Source organism: Aedes aegypti, chromosome 3, assembly GCF_002204515.2.
Source record: "Aedes aegypti strain LVP_AGWG chromosome 3, AaegL5.0 Primary Assembly, whole genome shotgun sequence".
Taxonomy (NCBI): Eukaryota; Metazoa; Arthropoda; class Insecta; order Diptera; family Culicidae; genus Aedes; species Aedes aegypti.
The window spans coordinates 45,369,137-45,392,835 of NC_035109.1; the positions used below are offsets into that span (position 1 = coordinate 45,369,137).

General features: G+C 34.9%; 1 protein-coding gene and 1 long non-coding RNA gene across 2 annotated transcripts in view; both read left to right on the forward strand.

Annotated features, from left to right (window-relative positions):
• Positions 1-233: 233 nt before the first annotated feature.
• LOC110678714 lies at positions 234-1,099 on the forward strand. The gene is made up of 2 exons (XR_002501874.1): positions 234-551; positions 904-1,099. It is a non-coding gene; the product is annotated as an uncharacterized LOC110678714 (long non-coding RNA).
• A 17,430-nt stretch (positions 1,100-18,529) lies between these two features.
• Positions 18,530-23,699, forward strand: part of LOC5575633 (cryptochrome-1) — a 104,136-nt gene continuing 98,966 nt past the window's right edge. Inside the window, exon 1 of the mRNA XM_001655728.2 lies at positions 18,530-19,058. The gene's annotated coding sequence lies outside the window, so the exon portion shown is untranslated. The remainder of the gene's footprint in view (positions 19,059-23,699) is intronic.

Genomic DNA, 23,699 nt, shown 5'->3' on the forward strand with positions numbered 1-23,699 from the left:
TGTATTTTTTTATTAAAAGACAATCATGATTCATCAGCTGGAGGCATCACATTGCCGTTTTCTTGAACCAGTAATATAAAATTCATTTGTATTTTTTTATATTCAATTTTCAATTTCAGTGCCTCTAGGTGAAATTGAATTTTGAAATGACACCAACAGTGGGTGAAACTGAATGTGTGCGTGTGTTGCACCCACTCTCTTTCTCGTCGCATTCGCACTCGAAGTCAGGTTGGCTTCTTGCTAGCGGAGTTTGTTTTTGTTCGTTTTCGCACTGATCGGGTATCATTCGGCTGAATTTTTACGACACTGCTTGCACGCTAACTTTGAAGTACCCATTAAATGGGTTCCTTGTACCCATTTTTATTGCTAGTACTGAGTTGTCAGAAAAAGGGTATTATTTTTTAACACTAAAAAGAGTACATTTTACTCTTCTTGAAGAACGAGTTCCGTCAGTAAAAAAGGGTAAAAAAGCCACTTTTCGCCATTTGGAGCAACAACATTGAAGTGTTTTGCCGCAAATCATATTTCGTTAATTAATTGAAAGAATCATGGTAAGTAGCTAATTGTTCTAACAAAATACTTAAATCAAAGGCTTAATTGATTTTTCCTTAATGGCCGGTACGCTGATCATAAGTACTGTGCAAAAGGATAGGACAAGAAACGGTCAAGGAATGATTCCGCTACCGAAATTACTTTAGCTGTACGCTGCTGAGAAGTAGAGCTGATTTCATAACGCCGGTAACGCTTGCCGTACAAATCAAAGGGAGCTGTCACTTTTCCGAACGGAAAAATGTGCCGCTCAATTATTCCGCAAGTAAAAGTGACATTTCGCTCATACTGAATCAGCTGTCATAATTACTTTGGTAAAAAGGAGAAATTTTACTTGAGTGATTTACGTTTCAGGTCCGTACTTGGCTTAAAGCAGAACCCTTCAAGGAGCATTACAAGCGGCAATTAAAGAGTGGGTTTTCATCCGGGATATGGAATAGCAAAATACGGAGCAAGACCCCTGGATACAGATGAGAAAGTCAACGCATTAAAGTTTGAGTTAGCACCTTAGTTATAAGTAATCAAATAAAAAGATTTCCATTAAAATATATGTGTAATGGCGCCTGAAATATTCTTAAACATCATTGAGAACCTTTGATTCCCGCATGTCCCGGCAAAAGGGGGGTATTTTTTACCCATTATTGTGAAATCGATGAGGGGTAAATAATACCCATGTTCTGAAGTTTGAGGGAAATACTCTTTAATGAGTAAATGGCCAATACTCATTAAATGAGTTAAGCCACTTTTCTTTGAAATGGGTACGAAAGTACCCATTAATGGGTACTTCAAAGTTAGCGTGTGGCCTATCTTGATGCATGGGAAATTCCTGCAACGAAGCGCTTTTTTCTGATCGGCTTTAAGCCTGATTTGCTGCTGAACAGGAATCGCTAAAGAAATTTCTCGCCGATTCCTTGAAGAAAATTTATACAGCGACTCCCGTTTGAACTGACATCTCTTTTCAACTGCATACTGCAATCAGAAAAAAGAGCTTGCATGAATTTCCCATGCATCAAGATAGGCCAAGAAACTACTTGTCAGCAGCGAATCAGGCTTTAAGGCCGGTTTGCTACTGACAAGAAAAGGAATTGCCTAGGGTAGAAGTACCAATTATGGCTATAGTACCAATTATGGCAATAGTGGGAACAAAAAGAGATTTTTCTTATTGTTTCACTAGACTATAATGGCTTATATTCACAGGAATGATTAAACTATTTGTTTTTGATGGTAACTAAACATTGAAAAGAACATTCGTGCAATAGGCTTCGAAAAATGAACATTTGAAAATTTTGCCTCACATATATGTTACCTTCTTAGTAGTTGGCTAAGGGACCTCCGTTTCGAAATGTATGTTTTCATCTGGATAAACTTTTTCAACCGATGAATGTATGTTACCTAGTGAGAACAAATGAATAAATTTAGCTGGTATGCTATCAATTCTACTGTTTTAAGTTGGAAATCGTGTTATTTCCACTATGTCGATAACTGGTACAAAGAGTGTATGAGAGCCCAATTATGGCAATACTCTGGAGGCGGTTTGTTTACATTCTTTGACCAGTAAAATAAAAGAAGTAAAGCTATTTTACGGGTGACTTCCACGACGGGACGGTTCGGTAAGGCATTATCTTTATGTTTTGTACTCAATTACTAAGATTTTTCAATCACACGTTCGAAAACGTTCGCGAGCGGAAGATGCTAATTTCATGATAGAGAGGGGTTTTCAGCGACACTCGATTTTTGAATTTTCCCTCTTTTACCCTTCTTACAACCATAAGAAGGGTATAAAGATCGCTTGAAAAACCGACTTTTGATCCGAGGCCCGGAGGGCCAAGTCTCATATACCAATTGATAGAGCTCGACGAACTGAGCACATGTCCGTGTGTGTGTATGTGTGTGTATGTGTGTGTGTATGTGTGTGTGTGTGTTACAAAAAATGTCACTCAATTATCTCAGCCGTTTGTCAACCGATTTAAACACTTTTAGCTCTAAAAGAAAGCTACAACATTCCCATAGAACGCTATTGAATTTCATTGCGATCGGACATTTCGTTACAGAGTTATGATTCAAACAGTATCGTGAAGTACTAGTAAAAGCATATTCTAATATTTTCAACTGTCTGCATTTTGATCGATATCTCAGCCATTTTTGAACCGATTTAAGTTCTTTTATCGGCTAATGAAAGCTCTGACATTCAATCATAAGCCTTCAAATTTTCATTTAAATCGGATTACTAGTTTCAGAGATATCATTGGAAGAATTTTCTAAAGTACTGGAAAAAAAATTTCTCTGAAATATTCATTTTTTTACATTTTGATCAATTTCTCAGCTATTTTTAATCCAATTTAAGCTCTTCTTTCGTCAATTGAAAGCTCGGATATCATTCACAACCATATTGCAATCGAATTATAAATTACAGAGATAAAAATCATTATTTTCAAAAATCTCTAAAATTCCCCTTTTTACCCTTCTTACAACCATAAGAAGGGTATAAAGATCGCTTGAAAAACCGACTTTTGATCCGAGGCCCGGAGGGCCAACCCAACTAACAATTTTAGCACTATAAGCCAAGATTATTTGCTTTGTGCTGTATAACAGTTGAATTAAAGCAGCGAACGCAGCAAAAATTGAAAGCTGTCAAAAATATAACTATTAGCGTTAATACAACTGTAACGCAAACGTTTTGCAGCTACAAATATTAGCTGAATAAACTTATCAGTTATCGCTTTTGCTGCTTTCACCAAGCTGTAACTCAACACCGTAAAAAGTAGCAACCCAATGATGTGAAATAAAAGTCCTCATCTTTATTCCGGCTGCTTCTATACAATATGATTTGTTATGCTGCTCAATATATAATTAAGAAGCGCTTTATCGTTAGTTATACAGTGAATATACAGCTGTGAGCTGTAAAACAGCAACTTGTGACGCATCTATTGCATTCTATCAACCTCATACTTAAATTTCGAAGAATCAATTCAGGAGCAGTGACCATCACTTAAAAGATAAACGAAATTTCCTAGATTTTCACATTTTATTTTTCGCTTTACATAATTTCAAATTACATAATTACTTTCTGAACAAAATTAGCAACTTTCCACTGTATGCCAGCATCCGTCTGTCAATCTATGCCTAATTATTATCTTCCACAAGTCGGAACCACCCTCCGGATCCTGCCAAAATTATTTTCCGCGGATTGCGCTACTATAATGAACTGTGGATAGATTCCGCTTCTCACTGCCCTGCTTCCAGGGTGCCTTCTTTTAATGGTACTTGTTGTTCCTGTAGTGTTTCTGTTTGCCGCAGTTGATGGCATAAAAAAACACCATTCCGCCGACGATGACCTGGAAGAACGGGGCCCCAGCCGCTTGATTTTCCAGTATTTCTGTTGCCATCTCCAAAAGGCACGGCTCCAGCGGCAGCCTTGGGTTCAAAAAAATAGTAGTAAACTATTCATGATGTACGATTATGGGTCCGTGGATCTTCGGGTTGTACTCCGCCGGATAATCACCGAAAATCATCGCGCACTCTTTTCAGCAGCAGTTTCACTCGATCGCAAATCCACACAGCCGGTTGGATGTAAACATTGCGTTTGACGTTTCACACCCTTTTACAGCCTGATGAAGTGGTGTAAGCGTGGCTATAACATCTTTTACCGTCATTATAGAATATTATATGAACCGTTTTCGATGTAGAACAAAACGGTGTGTTTTTTTTGCCTTCGATATATACTGTGGTGGCAGCAAGGACAACGTCAAGACTTGTGGATGCAGAGATCGTGTGTTCGATTCCAGGCGGTGGCAGATACTTTAATTGTGTAACGTTGGGAACATTAAATTTTCAGATACTTATGATATAAATTCTAGAAGCTGTGAAACAGCTTGGAAATAATAATCGATAATACAGCGAAGCTGTATAAAAATTATTCAACAGTTGCGAAATAATTGAGAAAGCGCCTTCCGAAGGGTGTTACACAACTACAATGTCGTATAACTGTCGAGTTAGAGCAATAATCGGCTTGAATAAGAGCTGCCAACACAGCTTAAAATAAAAATAGCTGAGTAGATTCGCCAGATTTGTTGGTAAAAGGATCGCATAGAAGTTTTCGTTCGTATGTACAGCGCCTTTACTCAGCATGAAGCCGTATAAAGAGGGCTTAGAGAATGTTTACATTTGCACTAAATGTTAGTTGGGAAGTCTCATATACCAATTGATAGAGCTCGACGAACTGAGCACATGTCCGTGTGTGTGTATGTGTGTGTATGTGTGTGTGTATGTGTGTGTGTGTGTTACAAAAAATGTCACTCAATTATCTCAGCCGTTTGTCAACCGATTTAAACACTTTTAGCTCTAAAAGAAAGCTACAACATTCCCATAGAACGCTATTGAATTTCATTGCGATCGGACATTTCGTTACAGAGTTATGATTCAAACAGTATCGTGAAGTACTAGTAAAAGCATATTCTAATATTTTCAACTGTCTGCATTTTGATCGATATCTCAGCCATTTTTGAACCGATTTAAGTTCTTTTATCGGCTAATGAAAGCTCTGACATTCAATCATAAGCCTTCAAATTTTCATTTAAATCGGATTACTAGTTTCAGAGATATCATTGGAAGAATTTTCTAAAGTACTGGAAAAAAAATTTCTCTGAAATATTCATTTTTTTACATTTTGATCAATTTCTCAGCTATTTTTAATCCAATTTAAGCTCTTCTTTCGTCAATTGAAAGCTCGGATATCATTCACAACCATATTGCAATCGAATTATAAATTACAGAGATAAAAATCATTATTTTCAAAAATCTCTAAAATTCCCCTTTTTACCCTTCTTACAACCATAAGAAGGGTATAAAGATCGCTTGAAAAACCGACTTTTGATCCGAGGCCCGGAGGGCCAAGTCTCATATACCAATTGATAGAGCTCGACGAACTGAGCACATGTCCGTGTGTGTGTATGTGTGTGTGTATGTGTGTGTGTGTGTTACAAAAAATGTCACTCAATTATCTCAGCCGTTTGTCAACCGATTTAAACACTTTTAGCTCTAAAAGAAAGCTACAACATTCCCATAGAACGCTATTGAATTTCATTGCGATCGGACATTTCGTTACAGAGTTATGATTCAAACAGTATCGTGAAGTACTAGTAAAAGCATATTCTAATATTTTCAACTGTCTGCATTTTGATCGATATCTCAGCCATTTTTGAACCGATTTAAGTTCTTTTATCGGCTAATGAAAGCTCTGACATTCAATCATAAGCCTTCAAATTTTCATTTAAATCGGATTACTAGTTTCAGAGATATCATTGGAAGAATTTTCTAAAGTACTGGAAAAAAAATTTCTCTGAAATATTCATTTTTTTACATTTTGATCAATTTCTCAGCTATTTTTAATCCAATTTAAGCTCTTCTTTCGTCAATTGAAAGCTCGGATATCATTCACAACCATATTGCAATCGAATTATAAATTACAGAGATAAAAATCATTATTTTCAAAAATCTCTAAAATTCCCCTTTTTTTAATTTAAACTTGCACATAAATCTTAAAAAATCGCTGGCAAAACTATTTTAGGACATCAATTTTTCATTTTTCGATATTATTTTACAGGATGGCAACATGGGTTTATAGACCCTCTTAAACTATGATAATAAGCGTATGAAAACTAATAAAGTTCGATATCCGCCTTTTGACGTGCAGTTTCCTGGACTTTTTCGCAAACCATTAAACTATTAGGGCAGATAGAACATAGTCACAACATCCTAAAGTTTAGTTATACACCGGGGATTCTCTGGTTGGACCACGACTGCCTTCCATCTAGCGAATCCGACCCGTTAGTAGGAAAGACTGACAGCTGGTGAAAATGCTCCACACGAACGCATCTGGACAGCAAATCGCCACAAAACGCACATATACATACGCATTTGTTCTATATATGGATACTTCAAAGCGACGATTCTCAGACGTCAAAGTCAGTTTGACATTTTCTGTTGACATTTGAGTGCTTTTAGTTGGAATATTTTCCAACCAGCGAACATCCAACCATCGAGTCATTCCATGTAGCGGAACCCCAACGAGCGAATCCCCACTGTACTGGTACAAGGTTCCAAATGAATGATGAATAATAATTATCTCATACCTGTATGGAAATGTAAGAAGGGTTCAGTCTCACCATCGGTGGATTAAGTCAGGTTTTTTCGTTAAAAATTGGCACTGGAAAGATAATGTGAGATCATTAATGCTGTTTTGTATCATAATTTGCATTTACACTACATTTTGACTTCTTTTTCGAAAATTAATTTTCTCCCATGAACCCATAGAGCTTAGTGACATTTCAACACACGTAGACTAGCATGCGCTCGTCATACACAGTTTGTTTTTGTTTTCCTCAAAGGAACTTGCACTCCCTTTCCAGACTCATCAAAATGTATATGGAAATATTACCCAATTTGAAATATTTACACCCGGATTCTGGGTGTTTTTCGAGACAGAGTGCATATTGTTTTCCTCTAAGGTTCACAACTACATCTATACTAGGGCACCCATACCATTGGGCGTGATAACCACTATTGCAAAAAATTGATTTAACATATATTTAACCCAAAATTTTTGGAAAATTTTATGAGCGATATCGTCATTACATATTAGCGTTGCATTATCATTCGCTCTTCATGGCGTTTGAGTTCATTTCGTGCAAATATTCGATAGTCCATAATTGGTACACTTTTATGTCGAATGCTAGGAACGCTATTGTCATAATTGGTACAAAGACAACGCTATTTAAAATCCATTTTTAGAAGCTTAAAGTCAATTTAGTACTAAAATTGTTTAAATCAACAGATTCGCAAGGCTTTAAACTAGTAATTGACACCAACAAGTCATGCTTGCGTTTTAGAAACGCGGTTACAACTTGATTTTTATTGCTACTGTTGACATATTGCATCCATAATTGGTACACCTACCCTATCTCGATGCGTGGAAAATTTCTCACAAGAAATGGTCAAGAAAATCACTTTTTTCTGATCGCAGTACGCAGTTGAGAAGAAATGTCACTTCAAAGGGGGCTCTCTGTAGGAAATTTCTTGACCCTTTCAGTCAAGGAATTTCTTTACTTTTCTTGAGCGAAACAGAATACTTAGCTTTAAGCCTGATTTGCTGCTAAAAAGGAATCGCTAGAGGAATTTCTTGCCGATTCCTTGCAGAAATCTTCTACGGCGACTCCCATTTGAACTGGCATTTCTTTCCAGCTGCGTACTGTGATCAGAAAAAAGCGCTTTTTTGATCGATTCCTTCCAGGAATTTCCCATGCATCAAGATAGGCCAAGAAACTACGTGTCAGCAGCGAATCAGGCTTTAATCGTTAATTTTGATAATTATTAAAATGTAAACAATCAATTTTTGACAGTTGAACACAACCCGGGAGCATCGTGACAGCTGCCATACAATAGGCCTTTTCATGTGACAGATCCTGTCTATTGTTTACATCGGTGGAGGACCGGCGCTAACACGGGCCTGTCATTTTCATAGAAAAACTGTCAAAGTGCTTCCCGATCAGCTGATTTGAGACGTCATGTGAATAGGCCTATGTCAGTGTACCGAAAAATTTTGGTCCGTGGTACTGTCAAACTCAATGAGCCTATGAGCACCTATGAGCCTATGCATGCTATAAAACGTTTGACTTTTACTGTGCGCTCTGTTTTCAAGTTCACCCTGAGAGAGAGCGAGACAGCACCAACACACGGCACACAGTAAAAGTAAAAAAAAAAACAAAAGAATTTATGGCACGTATGAGCCTCTGTACGTGCTATAAATTCTTTTGTTCTCATGACTTTCACTGTGCGCCGTGTGTTGGTGCTGGCTCGCTCTCTCTCACGGGCTACTTGAAAATAGAGCGCACAGTAAAAGTCAAACGTTTTATAGCATGCACAGGCTCATAGAGGCTCATACATGCTATAAAAGTTAGACTTTTACTGTGCGCCCTGTTTGCAAGTTGCCCGCGAGAGAGAGCGAGACAGCACCAACACACGGCGCACAGTAAAAGTCATGAGAACAATTCGCGACTACGAAGCTAAAAGAGATTCCACAAAGCACTCGCTCCAACGGAAAACTTCGTAAGGAACTGTCATCGTGTGCGTGAAAAAAAGCAAATAAATATCTCTCTCCTTGTTTTTCTCACAGAAAACCGAAGAAAACATCAGCAGCTTCGTAGTCGCGAATAGAATTTATGGCACGTACAGAGTAAAGAAACTATAAGCAAAGATCGAAATGTTCCAATTGGAATTCCAAGTTTACTGTCAATGTCATTCCAATCGAGCAGGAGACTTGTCAAACACTTTTTCACACAAGCTGAAAACGGCTCACACAAAAATGTTACCGCCCACAAAAATTTTGCTTCTTCTGAAGTAGCATATTTTCTGAATACTTGAGTGTCGGTTGCAATTTTCATGCTTTGCATAATGAATGCTCTACTCATTACATTGGTTTTCCACACATTCAGTCAATTTTTCGTTACCCAAACCTGTGAAAACTCAACACATAAAACCTGTGACTCACTTTTAACGTGGAATTCAACATTGGCAGTGCTGCATTATAGATTTGGCATAGTTGCTAGCTGATTTATTTTGAATATGATCAGATTTCGTCTCTTTATAATTTAGACTCTTCAGTCCATACACACTTAAACGGAATCGCCGAGAATCCAACAGCTGATTTTTCGGTTATAATTTGACGATTTTCGGTAAAACCGTAACGTAACGTTCACCGAGATCTCGACAAAATAAATTGGATTGCCGGAGTCTCTCACTCAATAAAATGGCTCCCTTGAATTAATGTGGATTCAAATTTCCAAAATCATTAGTTTCATTTGTGCCATATACTCACTATGATAGTAATAAATACCTTCTATTTGCAGCACATATATGCCATTTGAAACATATTTAAAGTATGTGCAATGTATACATTCTTCTCGAGCACATTGTGTAAAAATATGGCATCCGTAAAAAGTTTTCACGGTGGTGATTTTAATAAGCTGCATTTGTTCAGCGATGTTTTGTTTGAATTGCAAGGTAATTATGGCTGAAATTCAACAGTATGATATTGTTCTAACTTAATCTACTTTTGTGCAATTACAGCAATAAGCGATAACCGACTGCCCGGATAAAAAATACAATACAAAAACAATATAACGTATTGGAACAGTACCATTCGATATATTGGAAATACAATACAGTATATTGTGAAATGACAATACAATTACAGTACAATATATTGTTTTGAACAGTTCACTGTATGGTAGGGTTCATTCATTTATTTCATAACGCTGAAATTGGCCATTTTGGACACCCACCCACCCCTTTGTAACGCTTTTTGTTTGAATGTTAATGAATTTTTGTATGGGCCGTAACATCGCTAGGACACCCACACACCCCCTCTAGCGTTATGAATTTTGTGAATGGGCCCGTATATGACATTTTTGCAATATAATGTATGGGTGGTTAAGTATCGTATCAATACAAATCTAGATATTTTCTCATACATACATTTTGAAAATACAATACGATATATTGTTCATGTATTGTCTTGATTAGCAATTCGTGTATTGTTGTACAATACAAAAACAATTCAACGAATTGTATTTCAATTAGTGGTGAAAGGTATAGAATTTGAATTTTGTATGGATTGTCCCCCAACTTACCGGATATTCGCGCCAAAAGTAGCAAAATAATTTTAACTTTATAGAAGTAAAGATATTTATCATGGTTGCATTCGTCGTTACAGCTAATGTCAAGTGACTTCTAAAAAACTATTTATTTTTACGTTTTGAATATTTTTCACCCAACATTTCTTGCTTTCTGAACTTGTTTTGTTTACTTCTTTCAGCAAAGCCACATAGAAACTTCTAGGGGCTACAGGAGTTGTTTTACTCGGAATAAGAATTTGACCAAAATTGTAAGGTATAAAACCAATTAAAAACAATAGTGTTCTGTTACAATATATTATATTGTTTTTGAATTGTATATCCAAACAAGAATAATGTTGCTTTGACATTCAATTACAATACGCTGTATTGTATCCAATACGTTATATTGTACATTATTGGTTTATTCCATTCACTGAATGATACGTTTTTATCCGGGAAGCAATATGGAAATATACAACGCATTCTGCTAAGCGAAAAGAGTCACAATTGAATTGCATTATAATTAAGTTTTCTGTGTAGATTAAGATATAGTTTCAATCCATTCATTAAAGGCGTTGTTGCAGCTCCTTTTTTGCCTAAATAAAAATCCTAAAGCGTTTTATCTTCCACACTAACAGTGTTGAATCAAGTTTATTGTATTGTTGAACCAATGGAATGAACCAAACAGTATTCAATTGATCGGATCGTTTTTTGGCATTCATCTTTCGCAATCGCTTCTCGTTGATATTTACCAACATTCTAGTTTTTCCGATTATCTCGTCCGATGCAACTTCTTCGATTTAAGTAATCCAAAGCATTAGTTTGACAAAGCCAATTGAGGGTGCCCTGAAAGATTCCGAATACGGATGATTAATATCTGCAGAAATGCGTCAGATTATCATTTACCTTTTTGCCAATAGATCGTGAAGTATGCTCTTGATTTTATTATGTTGTAAATTAATGGTTTATTCCATTCACTGAATGATACGCTTTTATCCGGGAAGCAATATGGAAATATACACGGAGAGGCGAAACAACTCAAAGCTGACATAAAAAGTACCTAAAATTAAGTACTTTGCCAGCACCGTTGAAATAAGTAATTTTATGTTCTCTGTTTTAAGTACTTTTAACTTATTCTCAGAGTACTACCGATAAAACTTATTTTTGAGTTATTTGAGAATTATGATTTTTGATGATTTATTTTGTTTACTTTTCGTCCTATGAAAGTACCCGCACTATGAAACCGCACTATTTTGGATGAAAAATAAAAACGACTCCATTATGATAGGTGATAAAAGAGATTTTATTGCAATATTCAGGTAAGTTTCCATGTTTTTATTAAATAGCAGTCGTTTTCCTATAAACTTTCACTATTTTATTGCAGATCTATGCAACGTGCACGGGAGTATGAAAAAAATGCACCAACAAAAAGGGGACCGTAAAATCCTTCCCGTAATTAAAAGGAATTCCAAATCCGTTAAACTTGAACTCTGCAGGTAAGAATCGGTGCAATGTTATATTTGAAACAAGACTTAAGTATTTATAATATTAGCAGGACAGCCTCACAAAACAGATGCATCACAGGAGCAGGAGGAATCTCACACCCTACAGGAGCAGGAGGATTAATCACGCCCTACACATTCGTCACCGGAACACGGGGGATATTCTGAATTTTCCGAAGATCATTAAGATATTTATATGTTAATTAATTATGTAATCGAAAGTGTGAATAATAGTGGAAAATAATATATAATTCATAAAGCTAATCTATGCAGTTGTTCAGAGAAATCACGATCAAAATTTCGAACAATTTTGCCACCGCTAAGAACCCTATTTTGAGTAGTTTTACCCCAAAAATCACTATTCCCGAAATAGTTAGTTTTTACTTAAAACGGCCTTTTCGTGGAATGACTCGAAATTGAATACTTTGCAAAATACTCAATTTTGAATCGTTCCACTTAGCTGTCAAGATGAGTACAAAAGAGTTAATTTTAGGTAGTTTGGCCTCTCCGTGTACAACGCATTCTGCTAAGCGAAAAGAGCCACAATTGAATTGCATTATAATTAAGTTTTCTGTGTAGATTAAGATATAGTTTCAATCCATTCATTAAAGGCGTTGTTGCAGCTCCTTTTTTGCCTAAATAAAAATCCTAAAGCGTTTTATCTTTAACACTAACGGTGTTGAAACAAGTTTATTTTATTGTTGAACCAATGGAATGAACCAAACAGTATTCAATTGATCGGGTCGTTTTTTGGCATTCATCTTTCGCAATCGCTTCTCGTTGAAATTTACCAACATTCTAGTTTTTCCGATTATCTCTGTCCGATGCAACTTCTTCGATTTAAGGAATCCAAAGCATTAGTTTGACAAAGCCAATTGAGGGTGCCCTGAAAGATTCCGAATACGGATGATTAATATCTGCAGAAATGCGTCAGATTATCATTTACCTTTTTGCCAATAGATCGTGAAGTATGCTCTTGATTTTATTATGTTACCTACAAAAGAACAATTCTGCACATAAAATTAAATGCTCTGTAACCCTTAGATTTCAAATGGAGCGCCTTTATAAATTATGTGCGATTGCATGTAATTTCTATAAATCTCATCAATATATTTAATTTGCAATCAAATGTTTATTTCCCCTATTATTTTTAAATAAAACAATAATCTAAAAGCTAATTAAACACTTTATACGGTTAACTGAACTCAATCTCATTTTTATTAACACTTTAATCAAGTCATGTTGGTGGACTTAGTGGATTTTCGGCAGCAAGATCGTAGCCTTGATTATGGTGAAGTGAGCAGCGGTAGGGTTGATGAGAAAGTCTCCATTTATGCCGGAGTACGGGTAAAGCTAGAGCATGTGGGAGTTTGCGCTGGTATATATTCGGAATAGGCGAATCCTTAAACGTTCTAGGAGCGTGGCACTGATTTTACGGCAGTCCATGTCGTCCACCGTCACATAATTTGAATTCAGTACAGTCAGATTCAGAATCTCTGGAAAGATATAAATGGCCGATTTGTCAATATATTATTTTCAAACAATTTCACATAAAGAAAGCTACCTTCTAGTCAAACAAAACTCCATAATCCGTCGAGTAAGTCGTTCCAATTGAACTTTTGAGAATGAAATCATATTTTTAAACAAATAGCAATTAACTTTAAAAACGCAAATCGTGCTGAAGGTGACATGTTTACTTCCCGTTACTCGTTCTGGAATTCAATTCGAAACATAAAGAGGTTGTAACAATCTGGCCTTTATAATGCATAGTCCAATCCAATTGCCTGCGTAGTAGTGCAATGTTGACAAAATTTTCTTTGTTTGCTGTGAGAACTGTCACAACATTGCTTTTGTTTGCTGTGAGAATCCAAATATAAACAGAATTGCTGCAAAGCAACCACTTCCTTGTTGGCCTGCCGTTGACCGAAAGCTCAATGACATCAAACAAACATCGATACGTTTTCATTCTGCGGAAATCGACTTGTGTAAGATTGATTGTGCGTTGGTGTTCGTGGCAGTTTGCTTGGGGACCTCTATTAGAATGCAAGTGAAGATTATGTGCATTGACATTGTATTTTATTGATATCAACTAAAATTTATATGCGGGCACATAAAATCAAATTTGAGGCAACAATTCAACATCTATCTGGTTTCTGCACACAAAATAAAATGGAGATTTGATTTCAGTGTAGAAAGCTTTCATCTGATTTCTCTACAATAGTAAAATATTGACGTTTCAGTTGGTGCACAAAACAAAACAAACTGTGAAGAGAAAAAAGCAGACTAGATTTCATGGCATGCTGGACTATTCCATGAAAACAAAGTGGCCAGCTGTCGTATGCTTTTCCAATATGGCGGTTTCAGCAATTTGACATATCGTATTACCTCCCTTTTAGATACCTTGTGCTGGACTACTTAGAAGCAGTATACTATAGTATTCTATAGAAGTAAAAAAGTCTATCTTGCTTATCACAATAGAGAAACTATCATGTTGTCATGATTACTAGAATCAGTATTTCACCATTTAGGTACCATCCGCCCCCATCTTTCGAAACGAGGTAATACTATAAATAATATAAAGGACAAACAATTACTACATTAGAACATTTTTCCAAATGTTACAGTATTTATTTAGGGCTTCTCAAAAAGTACAATGATTTTTCCAAATATTCTAAAATTCAACTAATCATATGCTTAAAATTTTCTACCATATTTTCGAAGAGTTTCTTCGAGGTTTGGTGAAAAAATTATTCTAAGAAAATCTCCAGGATTCATTTTAGAGATTTTTGCACTAATCTATCCACTGAAAAATAGAAAACCTTCAAAGATATCACCAGAATTTATTTAGAGAGCCTTCGGTAGAAGTTCTTCCAATGTTATCTTGAGGAATTTTGATTAAGTTATATTCACAATTTTCGTAGTAATTGCTCTTGAAATAATTTAAGAATACTTTCAATGATTTCTTTAAACAAATTTCTACGTTAATATAATAATAATTCCATCAGGTTTTTATTTTGTAATATTACAAGCAATAGCATTAATGCTCCATTGCCTGAAAGCTCTTGTCATTTGTCGAATAAAAGCAATGTCGCATCAGTTTTGTTGATATGTACAGTTGACTCCCCCTTACTCGATATCGAGTTAGAGAACCATAGTAAAAGTTGGTTTTCATGGCTAACTCGATGGTCCCTTCAATAACGAGTAAGGGAGAGATGACTGTAGTAGAATACGTGAAATGTTATAATGATTGTGGTTACTTGGAGAGTCTTGAAATAGAAGAGTTTACGAGAACTAGTAAAAAATGGTACAAAAATATATTTAACCAAAAACAACAGCTTAAAGGCGATTTGATTTTTTTTTTTTTGTAGTCACTATATATAGCAATAACTACAAATAAAATCAAATCGCGATTTAGTTTTTATTTTTGGTTAAATATATTTTTGTACTATTTGTTTTAATCACTGCACAATGGTCGGGCTCCATATAAAGGGGCGGCCAAAACTACCAAAAACTTTTTTGAGATTTTCATTATTTTTCTACCTTTAAAATATACCTCATGTGTTATATTATTATGATCCTCAATTGAAATCTATCTAAAATTTAAATTTCTATGACTTTTATGACGGCAAACCGGCTGAAGTCAAAAAATTGAAAAATGTAACAATAAAATAAAGCACAAAATTTATAGTTTAGGAATGCAATATTTCCCCAAAGTTACCCACTTTCTGAAAGCTTATAGTTCAACACTTTTATCGAGCATGAGGATGGAAAAAAATATTTGGTTGAAGTTTTAATACTATTCAATATTACACTTTAGTAATTTTGATGATATTGAACATGAAAAACATCTCTTGTCGCGTCATGTCGCCGCCATTTCGAATATTGCACATCAAAAAGCATCCTTAGATCTAACAAAAAACCTTTAAAATTTTTGCAGAAATTTGCTGATTTGCAAGTTAGAGCTATTTGAATAATTTAATATTTTACATATTTTTGGACGATATTTTTCATACAAAGTTTATTTGAAATATATTTAACCTCTATTCATACACATTTTGATCTAACTCGATCAAATATAAACAAAATTTGTGCTTTCAGCCCAGTTTGATAACAAATTTAATTTTAAAAAATCCTTTTTTTTAAGTTACGTAATTTGTGAATAACCCTTCTGAAACATCGAAAACGCCAAATAACATATTCAGATTACATATTTCATCGATTAAGGCGATAAAAATAGTTTTGGCCAAACTTCATTTTTTCCAGACCATTGTGCACTGGTTGAATTAATCACTGGTTGAAGGTTTCAGCCAAAATTATATAAGTACGTTGCATAATTGTTAATTAAATGTCGAGAAATTCGAAGATGTGTCCTTTGGGTAATTTTAAGCTGAATTTATGGAGGAATCCCGAAAAAATCCTGGAAGGACTCGTCTTAATATATAAAGTTGGAAAAATAACTATTGTAGAAACCTGAGGTGCAAAGCTTGGGTAAATTCTTGAATAAATCAACGAAGTGATATGTTATGTTGTCTTAGAAGGTAGCAACTCAATGAGAAATCCTCAAGGAAATGCCTCAAAATATTTGTAGAGCAATTTCTTGTAAAATTATCTGAGCTCTTAAAATTGTGACCAGTTCTTAAAAACAAATTAGAAAGAAAAATATATAAAAAGTAAGAGTGATGAAATTTTAATGGAATTTATGAGCAAATTTGATTAACGAACTTCTTAAAAAGTCATGTCCAACGATTATTTTTTTCATCAAAAGTTTTAAGTGGTGAATTTTCTTTAAGCGAAAAAACGATCATAGTAAAACTAGTAATAATTGTTCACGCATTTCTCTTAAATTCGTCGCGCTGGGTCTTATTATTTTTAAGAATATACCAGGAATTTCTTCAAGTATTTCTTCTTTGATTCAATCAGATATACTACATACGTTATGATTTTTTTTCCAAGAGGTGAATTTGAAAAAATAAACGTTTTACCTAGAGACTATTCCAAAAATTATTGAGCGTTTTAGTCAAAATATGCTATTTTGGCTCTAAAAAGATTCCAATTCTATCAACTTTGATATTTCCAACGAAATTTTGAGAGATGTGTACGCTTTTTTAAACTCAATCAACAGAACTTGCTCCGGTGTGACTTAGCACCGACCAATTGTTCTTGGAATTCCACCAGGATGTTTGAAAAATTACTCAGATTTCAACTATTTGTTCTAAAAGTCTTTCAGTCTGCTATTTTAAACCTTATTACAAATTTAAAAGTAACTTTCACGCTTGTTTGTTTTCAACTGAGCATGGTCAGTAGGTGACTCAGGATTTTCTGAGCATTTACTCAGCTTTTACCGCTTTATTCATACGAATTGGGATGTTCGAAAAGTAAATGCTCAAATGCTCAGTTTTATCATACCAACTTGAGTAAATGCTCAAGAAAATGATTTGACAGATGGATTTGAGTAAAGTAAAAGCTTTTGCTCAGATTATTCATACGACCTACTGTTATCATCCATTCAGTAAACATATACCTACTGCATCGATTTGATTCATCACCTTCATTCATCTATCATCCCAGTAGGCATACTCAAATGCCATCGGCATTAGAACCATCATCATCATCATCATCATCGTTACCTAGGTATAGACAGCCACCCAAGTCACGTTGAATGCGCCGTGTCGGGCGCATGGCCTGCTGGCTGGTGCTTTTCATTACAGTGCACTTTTCGCACATTTTCCGCCCCTTCCGCCCACTTTGTCACCGCCTGGAAGCACACCAGGGCGTGTGGAATAATATGCGCCTCCGTTCTGAGCTTCTCAGAGTCCAAATAAACAACAACTCAACCTGAGTAGATGAGAATGACAAATTAATATCAAGTTTTACTATTGAATGTCAATAATTGGTATTTGATTGTTTGAAATAAGAGTTAAAATAACATAAAAAATCAGTTTGTATGGTATAAAAACTTACAAATATCTCATGTTGGCATTGTAATAACAAAAATATATACAAAAAGCAACAACAGAATAAGTTATAGGTGAATTTAACTGTCAAATCTCTAATTCTGTAATTTACTTTTGTCTTCATTTCAGTTATTGTTTTGTTACAACAATGATAAAATAAGATGTTTTTAAGTTTTTATCGTTTGAAAAACGAATCAAATTCGTTACACGTAAATGTTGATGAATAGTCGAATGTCCATGTAGGAATCCGCATTGCTCATTGGCAAAAATTGAACATTCGTTGATCACTCTATGGAATATTTGAAATTTAACAGCATTTTGACTTATTGCGAGTCAATTTTCGCAAGCCAGTATGAAGCAAATTAACTTGCTGCATAGTGCACTGAAAAAGTAAAATGCAATGAAACTATATTTGCCAAGCTGTGTTTCAGCAGAAACACCCAAAGTTTCAAAACATTGATTTCAAATGGCGAAAAAAGTTGATGTTTCATACGCCCATGAATGATGATAGCAACTCCACCACATGCTTCATTCAGTCGATGATTAGGATGAACAAAAAAATTTGGATCTCTTTAAGTTTGGATTCAGGTTTCAAGTTACAGTAAGTAATAATAAGTAATGTTATTAGATGTTAGAAAATTAAACAGCTCGTCTTCTTTACCATTCAAATGACGAGCATTTCCATTCCAAATACATATAAAAAAAATGTATCCAATATTGTAGATATTTGTGTTTTTTTTATCATTATTTTGTTATTCTTCTCTACCCGGGTAACAAGTCCGATCGTCGTTCGGCGATGGCAATGGTTACAACTAATTCCCCGGCCGGCAACACACACCATTTGCCATCGTCGACATCCAAAGGCGCCAGTATCGGTTGGAATCTGATCCGGTTCGGATGTGGATGGTGTTTGCTAGACAGTTTGGGGAAACATTTAATTGAGTGAAAAGTTTAAACAGTTAGAAAATTTGATCGTGCATGCCTATACTTGGGATTACTAATAAAACCGTTGGACTTGAGTTGATTGTGTGAATTTCTACTATAATCGAACAAATCAATCGTCAAAGAAGATGCTTGCGTAAGTTTGTGATTTAACAAAATTTGAATTGCAAAAATAATCTAAAAGGCTGGTTTGTCAGTGACAGTGATGATTCGTGGCAAGGAATAACTGAATAACCAGAATAAACAATTTTTATGGTAATGGTTGGCAAAATTTTCTAGTCAGTGCTATGAGAATGGATGCCTACCTAATCACAGTTTGGAAGGATTGAAAAGAATTGACTGAATATGGTGATTGCTGTTGTATAATCAGTGAATCGTATAATAAGTGAATACGTTAGACGTTGCATCATCGTCTGCTAACAGTTGGAATCACCAATCAGGTAACGCTTAGAATTAGAACATTTAAAACTATTACCAATTATCGTAAAACACGGTTTTGAATCCAGGAAAACCTCAAAAAATATTCACATCATGGCTGGTAACAGCTGAGTTTCTAAAAATCGAACTTTGAAGCTTGAAAAAAGACCAAAAATTCCTATGATAGATTCTACCAACATCCTCCAATTAGTTTTTCGATGTATATTTCTGAGCACTCCGTCAAAACTTTGCCAAGAAAGTGTCTCGGGATTTCAGTAGAGATTTCTTCAGGATTTGATTTCAGTTTTACCTTTGTCGTTGTCTATCAAATGCAAAGCCTTTGAAATACAAGACATGACTTTCTGCTATTTATTCCAAATTTTATTTAAAGGATATATATATTTCATTTTATTTAAAAGATACTTCCGTCAACTATTCTCAACATTTCTCAATTATTTTTTTTACTTTTTACCTCCACGTATTGTTTTCTAAGAGCCACATTAATGATACATTCAATTTGTCAGAAGCAGTGGTTGTTAACCTATTTGAGGCTGCGACCCCTTTTGAGGATCTACAAACACCTTGCGGACCCCTAAAGAGGATTCTTCATAAAATTTATGTTTATAGAAAGCGGTCGTTTAAAAAACAATAAAGGCACCTCTAAGATTCGCTTTGGCATAGGGGTTTACTCGGTCAAGTTGTCTATAACTCGGCATTGAAATGCCCTTTACGAAATTGTTGCAAAATGTGAGCTTTGTAACTTTAGCATAACCTCTGCCAAAAGTGCTAGAGATAAGATACGCTTCCCCACTTGGAAACATCTAGAAAAATCCCGCCAGAAATTCGTTAAAAATATTCCCAGGAGTTGAATGAAGATTTTCTTAAGGTATCTCCCAACGATTCCATCAGAAATCCGAGAAAATCTTGCAAAACAGAAATACAAACGACTTGATAATGAGCTTCTTAAGAGCCAATTATCGGCGTTGTGAAGAATTAAAAAAAAAAATAGCCAGGAATTCTCCGAAAATCAGATATCCGTTGAGAATCTTCTCAAAAATCTACCAAAACTCCCTACGTCGTATATCAGTCGAAGATCTTTCCAAAAATCGTGATGATTTGTGTGGAAACAGGGTAGAATATTATTTTGTTTCAATCCTGTCAATAATCGCCAGGGTCCGAGGAACTACTCGAAGATTTGACTCATCAGGAAGATAAAACAAGCTGTCAAGGTTTTAACCGCAAATATGCCCAAATACAAATATTACCCATGGATTCATCTATAAACGATCTTAGTTTATGTTTCAAGCTCTTAGGGCCTGTTCACAAATTTCATAACGCTGAAGGGGGTGGGTGGGTGTCCTCGAAATATTACAGCTCATACAAAAATCGTAGAACATTAATACAAAAAGCGTTACGAGGGGTTGGGTGGGTGTCAAAATTGGCCATTTTTGGCGTTATGAAATTTGTGAATGAACCCTTACTGTCAAAATAACATTGGAATTATTTTAATATTTGTTAAAATAATTAAAACAATTACATTGCGAAAATATGTATTTGAAATATTAAAAAACTACAACTCAGTAATTAATTTCTCTTGCAAAACAAATGCCAGCTTAAAGATTTCTTCACATTTATGCATCGCGGACCCCATGAGTCGTCACGGTCCCCTAGAGGTCCGCGGACTATCGGTTGAGAAACCCTGGTTAAAAGATTCCTTTGAATTCCTTTTGAATTTATTCAAAAATAACACTCAGAATTTTTTCCAGGGTTATGTTTATTTACGGAATCAATTCAAAATTCAATTCAATTTTTATTTTTATTTATTTATGGGATATCGTCGTGATATTTTTTCGACATTACTAACTCTGCTGTATATGTTCCACATTTCTATCAAGAATCGAACTCTTTGGATTTTTGATAAAAAGTTTTTTCATGGATATATTCATTGGCGTAGGAACAGGGGGGGGGGGGGGGGGGGCCTTTCATCATCAGAATCATTCAGCCCCCCCAGAATTTTTGATAACTATTAAAAAAAAATAACATGAAGCACAATCTTCTGAATTAATGTACAAGATGACTCTTGCTATAAACAAAATATTGCTTCAGTAGTTACGTTATTTTATGTTGTTCAACTATAGTGAGCAAACCTCGTTTGTCTTATACAGCATCAGCGTGGTTGTTCTGGCTTCGATTAATCGCGCGACAACCGAAAGCTAAAAAGTCGATCGGTTTCTGTTAGAACTAGAGTTTTGTTGTATGCGATAAGCGCAATTTTTCGACAACTCTGTTGCAAAAAAAGCGTTACAAAAAGCGTCAGTATCCTGGAAATTTTATTTTCAAAATGTGTTTCTTTTCTGAATAATCCAAATAATGCTGTTTCAGCATGAAGAAGCATATTCACTGCATTCTGATTTCTCATGTTTTTTTAGGATACCCTGCTCGAGGTGTGAGGTGATTATGATTTCCTTTATGAGAATTCTCTAATGATATCCATACATCAACTTCTAGCGTATAATGTCAAAAAAAAAAAAATTGAACAAAAGACAAAATTTCTAAAGGAATTTCTCAGATAATACATAGCGGAAATTTTTGTCGCAAAATTAGGCTCAATTTTCAAGGAATTATGGCATGGGCAAGTTTTCTTTAGATAAAAAGGCAGAAATTTAACCTGGTGTGAAAAAAATGTATCAAAATCGATCATAGTGTTTTATTCCAACAATAAATTCTCTCTTTGATTTTGATTCAAGTATTGTCACATGAATAAACTTATTGCTTAAACTATATGTTTACAAAAAAAAAACTTATTATTTCATAAATTATTTGTTCATTTTCCTTTATAAAATTTTAGTACAATCAAATTCCTCAAGGAATATTGGAGGGTGGCTTAAGAACTTTTTCAAATCTCATGGAAATTAGTCAAATGATATTGTGGGATTTATCTTCTACTTTTTGGCGTTACGTCCCCACTGGGACAGAGCCTGCTTCTCAGCTTAGTGTTCTTATGAGCACTTCCACAGTTATTAACTGAGAGCTTACTATGCCAATGACCTTTTTTCGCATACGTATATCGTGTGGCAGGTACGATGATACTTTATGCCCTGGGAAGTCGAGAACATTTCCAACCCGAAAAGATCCTCGACCGGTGGGATTCGAACCCACGACCCTCAGCTTGGTCTTGCTGAATAGCTGCGCGTTCACCGCTACGGCTATCTAGGCCCCGTGGGATTTATACGAAAGCGAATTCCTCCTGGAGGACATTCATTCCTTCTTTGTCTACTTTTTTGTTAGCAAATTGATTTCGGAAAATGTTCCCGTATTAACCTAAAAAAATGTTCCATAATTCTTAAGAAGTTTTCCCTCGCAATTCCTCCAAAAAAAATCATTGCTTCTGTCAAATCCAATTCTGAGATATTTTGCTGAAAGTTCTACTAGAAATTCTTCTGTCTTTCTTCCAATAGTTTTCCCAAAAATTTTATTACAAATTCTTCCGCAAAGTTCATCAAAAATCCTGAAGAAATATTTCCAAAATAAATCATGAATTGCGTCAAAAATTCTTCTATGTTTTTTTTCTAGAAATTTTGCTTCAGATTCCCGGATTATTCAAGAATTGCAAAGAAAATTGTTTTTTAAATGTCTCTTACCTTCGAATCTTCGGAGGAGATTTGTTGAAAAACCCCAGAAAAACTTTTACTTCCGAAATTAGCATAGTGGTAAAGGAATATGTAGGGAAACATGTAGCAAATTAACTGGGAAGGGGGAAAGGATTTATGAAGATATTCATTGAGAAATTTGTATTGATCTTCCTTAAAACACTTTTTAAGAAATAATTTTACCAATTATTGTCAGTATTAGTTTGATTTTTTTTGAGATTAGACGGCGGAATTTCTAGAGGCTTTCTGGCAGAATTCTAGAAAACCAGAAGTCAAGGAAGGATAGATTAGAAAGATAATTTCTAAAGAAGTTTCTGATGGATTTTCTTAAAAAAAAAGCTTTACTTGTAAATATATTAAAGATGTTCTAACTATCCTGTTATTTACTTCAAGAGAAAATATAATAAGTTATCTTTTAAGTTCAACCTAATTTAACATTTTGTTGTTTCTCCTTCCTTCACATGACGCTTTGATGAACTTCGTTCAAAAATCTTTCCATACTCCAAAACATTTTAAAGTAATCTAAGAAAGGTAAATGATGGAAGTTTCAAAAAAAAATTACAGAATTCTTATACGTATGGTTTCTGATTTCTGAAAGTCCATCAGGAATTCCTCAACAAAATTTCAAAGTTAGGCAAAAGTTTCCCCACATTACATTACGAATTTCACCACAATACATCTGAGGTAAAGTCCTTGAAAAATAAAAAATAAAAAAATACTTCTACAGTACAACAAAAAATCGATAGTAGACCCTTGAAAAAAGTTTGTTTGGAATTTTTAGAGGTAAGAAAAAATGGGTTCTTTCTACATCATTTTTTCACCACAGTATCATGAAACTTCGGAGTTCACACAAAATATTATCAATTTTAATTACAAATACTTTCAGTCAAAATACCACCCGTTTAACACCAACCAATTCTATTATAAAAAAACGAAGAAAAAAGAACAAAAATTTTTGTATTGAATTCCACAATGACCACTTAAGCTTATCGGTGAGGTAAATTGTCAAGATAT